At 39.1% G+C, this 4,828-nt stretch overlaps 1 pseudogene; it reads left to right on the top strand.

Moving 5' to 3' along the window:
- The first annotated feature begins 2,770 nt into the window (after window positions 1-2,770).
- LOC150015384 (TIMELESS-interacting protein pseudogene) lies at window positions 2,771-3,628 on the top strand (annotated as a pseudogene).
- The last annotated feature ends 1,200 nt before the right edge of the window (window positions 3,629-4,828 follow it).

Here is a 4,828-nt window from a genome sequence, read left to right as displayed (position 1 = left end):
CCTTACTGAAGGTCTCATGAATTTTAATACTAAAAACCAGGTGTCCCAACTTAGTAGGATGGCATGGCTAAGTTACACACACACACACACACACCTGCCTGCCTGCAAGTAATTCACATAAACTTCATGCTTTCAAGTCTACCTTACTTGAACTGTCCTTACTCAGGTCTTCAAAGACAACCTCATTGCCAATCCAATTGATAATTTCATTCATTTTCCTACTTGATCTCTCCTTAGTCCTTTCCTTTGGCCATCTTCTCAGAACTTTACTGTCTCTCCTATTGCATTAATTAGCACCTAGCTGTTGTGATGAAACTTTAGTGTGCTAAAGAATCATCTGGGAGGCAGGATTAAACCCATAATTTGGGGTCACATTCCAAGATGACTTGGGGGTGGAGAGAGGGCAATTGTACACAGATGGCTCTTGAATTACAATTTGAGAAACACTGAACAACAGTGTAATGAGTCTCATAGTCTCCAGCCCAGATCTTTCTCATAGGCTCAAGGCTTAAAATATCAACTATCTGATTCATTTGAACAAATCTCATCACCTTAAATTCATCATACTTTTACCCATCCACCCTATATCTACTGTGTCTTTTCCTATGTGCCCTCCGTGGTCCTGCCCTCACCCCATGACACTGTTACAAGCTGGGCCCAGGCTCCCTGGAAGGGTAAGTGCACCTACTTCTTCCCATTGCTGGATTCTGCTATCTCTTTTCTCCCTCACTGATTTCTAATGTCTTACACTCACCTACAGATGAAATGAGCCACTGACTTTAAAATGTTCTGCCCTTCCCAAGTCTCTGAGTCCAATAATTGCAATGACTGCTACCTGCTTCAATAGAGGGAAGGAAAAATATAGGAATAAATATATGAGTATTTTCATATCCATGTGATTTCCCCAAAATGCTATTCACTAAAGGTGATTTGGTAATCAATTTTAATTGAAGTGCCAGGATTAATTAAAAAACAAGGAGTAAGAGCAATGAGCAGGATTACTATACAACTGATTGCTTAAAGCTGAATATTGAACAACCTTGTTCTTAAAATTTCTTCAGTCAATCCCCTTCCCACCTCCTCTTCTATTCAGGCCAAACCTCCTTTGATGAGGCTCTGGCTCCTCTTCAGCCTTCTTCCCTCTCCTCCACGTTCACCCTCCAAAAATTTCAATCTCATGGGCATCACTCCTGCAAAGCAGATGAGCTGCCCCTTGTCTCAGCCACACCCATCCCAACCACACCTGGAGAGCAACCTCCCAACTAGAATGGCCTGTCAATGGATTTTTAAATACAGAAATGTTTCTCCTTCAAGAAAAAATACTGCTGTTAGCTCTTAAACCACAGTTTTTCCCCTATAGCATATCATCACCTGGTTCTTTTGAAATTGATTTAATATGAGTCACAGTCTGACTACAATGATGTTTTTCAGATTCCCTCTCTCTTGTCTGGGTAGTGGCAAAGTCAGTTGCAGTTAAGTGTTAACAAGGACGGCCTGGGAGTGCTATCCTCCTGAGGACTAGCTAGCTTTGTACTGATCCTGCGGTGGGTGCCAGCAGTTCTTCCTCCTCCCTCCAGGTAGCTGTCTTGTCTATGCAGGTTGTTTATTATAAGAAAGACTGGTGGGTCTGGGGGGGAAGGTGTCTTTAATAAAATAAAAGAGAGGTATGCAAACTGCTACATATGGAAACCAAGGAGGAAAATTTTAAGCTGAAGACACTGAGCATAATCATTTTCAAATGGCAGTGTGTGAGCTGGGAAATGTTTTGCTAACCAGTCCTTAGAGAACTGAGTTCCACACTAGAGAATCAATCATCTAAATGACCTGAAAATAAAGCATATATGTGGCAACACTCATTCACAACACAGAATTAATGAGCAAAGCAGCTGAAGCTTGCTGTAAGAGTCCAAGTATTTATAAGAATAGATTTTTCATCAAAGTGAAGTCCTGTTGTTTCCTATTTATTTTATTCTACAATAAGTGAAGAGATTTAAAGCAGTTGGACATTTTGAAAATGTCATTGTTCAAAAAATATATTTTTTAATTTTAATTTCTAATTTCTCTTTTACCCTTCAAGGAGAGTCAAGGTTATTTCTCACTCTAGTAAAGCTCTCTCTGCATGAACAGGCACTTGGGCTAATAATGCAGAGATTGTGTTTCTTTGTCAACTAGCTTCAAATACATGATGTTTTAAACTATTCTCCAAGAAAGCCTAATTATCCCAGCAAGATGCTCCACGCCCCTAAGGAGAGTGAGAAGAGGCTTGGAGGTGCCTTTTGGTACAGGGGGAGGCTATAGGACCACAGGTGGGTGGTAAATGAGACAAGACATGAGAGGTAGCCTCTGCCTTGCATTTCACCTATGGAGATGTTTTGCCATGCCATTGGTCTGTGACACATCCAGTTTCTCTTCCCTGCCTCGTTTCTCCCCCTTAGGTTCAGTTGGCTCTAGGTTCCTATCTGTCAGGGCTTTTTATGGATTCCACAATGTGTCAGTTAGGATCCCTTTGGGTCACATTAAAAAAAGAAAAGGAAAAAAAAAAAAAGGCTTTCCCTGACAAACACAGCGCTGGGCTGCTGCTCTCTGTTTGAGGAAACCTTACCTAGAAGATCAATATGTAAACAGATTTTTGTTACAAGCTGCTCTGGTTGAAGTTGCTGGTGAGGTGCCCATCCCCTGCACATTTCACACCTATTTAGACACAGTTGGAAACTCTCTGAAAGTGCAAGTCATTTTATGATAGAAGAAAATCAACAGTTGAGAGGGAAAGATGCTGGAACCAGAGAAGCATGGCTTGATTGACCTACCAGGTTATGAGCATGTAGAAGATGAAACCCTTCCTCCTTTCCCATCTCCTGCTTCTCCAGAGAGAGAAGATAGTGATGGAGCTGAACCCGATGATGAGTCAGAAAGAAGACCACCAATTCCTGTACCTCCAAAGAGAACAGTTAAAAGGAATATACCCAAGCTGGATGCTCAGAGATTAATTTCAGAGAGAGGGCTTCCAGCATTAAAGCATGTGTTTGATAAGGCAAAATTCAAAAGTAAAGGTCATGAGGCTGAAGACTTGAAGATGCTAATCAGACACATAGAGCACTGGGAACACAGGCTAGTCCCTAAACTGCAATTTGAGGATTTTATTGACAGAGCTGAATACCTGGGAAATAAAAAGGAAGTTCAGACCTGTTTAAAATGAATTCAATTTGATCTCCCTATTTTAAATGAAGATTTTATTAGCAATAATGATGAAGTAGGGGAAAATAATGCCCGTGATGTAACTGCTACTGAATTAGATCCCTTTTTGACCAATGTGAAGATTGCTTCTGAGTCAACTAGAAGCCTAACCAAAGAGCAACAACAAAGAATTGAGAGAAATAAACAACTGGCATTGGAAAGAAGGCAGGCCAAGCTACTGAGTAATAGTCAGTCCCTAGAAAATGACTTGCTAATGAACACATTCAGGACACAGACTATTGAAGATGTTCATACAGGTGAGGATCAAAGCAAGGAGTCAGATGGATTTAGCAAAGACATTCTAGATAATCCAGATAATGATGTTGCTGCCAATATAGTAAATGAAGAAGAGGAATTAAAAATAGAGAAGACTTAACTGGACCAATCCTTTTAAAATTAAAATGTACAGTGGTAACTTTATGGTTCATCCAGAAATGTCACTGAGGTTGGATAGGCCTCAACTAAGAGGAAATTAACTTGGTATGGTCCAAGTTTGAGATTACTATGTATTTTGTCTCCTTTGAGTGAAATCCTTATGTAGTAAAATCTTTACAAATTCCTGTTTAAAATCTGGTATTATTTGTGATTATATCTGTTTTTTATTAACTTTAGTTAAGTCTGTTCTCTTTAGTGTTTTTATATACATATGACTTCATAATAATGATTAATAGTTAATAAGCAGCTTCTGCCACTGGTGTGCCATTGAATGCCTTGTTTTCACTAATTTGGGTGGTGTTTTAAGATATAAATATGTAACAAATATTAAAGAAAAAAAAAGCCAGCTATAGAACTTAACCAAATTGGGCTTTACTAGCTGAATAAAAAATCTGAATGTCAGTAGAGCAGGGCAGAAACTTGAGGAAGTCATCAGGGGCCCAGGCTCCTTCTAGTTTCTTGTTCCACTGTTCTTACTCAGTGCTTTTGGCCCAGAGGTTGCAGGATGGGTACTCCACATGCAGAAATGTGTCTACATTTCAAGCAGGAAAAAGGGAAAAGAGAAAAAGAGAAAGGGCATATGCCAGTTGAAACCAGCCCTTTCATCATATAAACAATGGTTTTCCTAAAGCCTCCCTGTAGACTTCAATTATGCCACCAAATATTGGTTACATGTCCACTCCTAACTGCAAGAGAGCCTAAGGATGGGTGAGGGGTATTTTTAACTGGACACATCATTATCCTGAATAAATTTTCATTTCTCTTTCTAAAAAAGAAGGAATACATTTAAGTAAGCAATTAATTAATCAGGAATATTTTGAGTGCATTTATCACATGCAGGCAATGATACAAGGTGTTATATGAAATAGAATGTGTAAGACATTTGCATTTCTTATGCCATTAACACTATGGGAGTTTGAGGAAGGATAAGTATACTGTAGACTTGGTACTTTCTACAATAGGAATCTGTGAGGTAAAAAATATTTTCCACATGGAAAGATGTTCAACATCACTGTCACTAGGGAAATATAAGTCAAAACTACAGTGAGATACCAACTAAATGTTCAACATCATTGTCACTAGGAAATATAAGTCAAAACCACAATGAGAAACCAACTCATACCCATTGGAATGGCCATTATCCAAAAAAATAGAAACT

This window comes from Furipterus horrens, unplaced genomic scaffold (assembly GCF_987537825.1).
Source record: "Furipterus horrens unplaced genomic scaffold, mFurHor1.1.pri manual_scaffold_3, whole genome shotgun sequence".
NCBI classification, from domain to species: domain Eukaryota; kingdom Metazoa; phylum Chordata; class Mammalia; order Chiroptera; family Furipteridae; genus Furipterus; species Furipterus horrens.
This window is presented reverse-complemented; position numbering and strand designations above follow the sequence as displayed.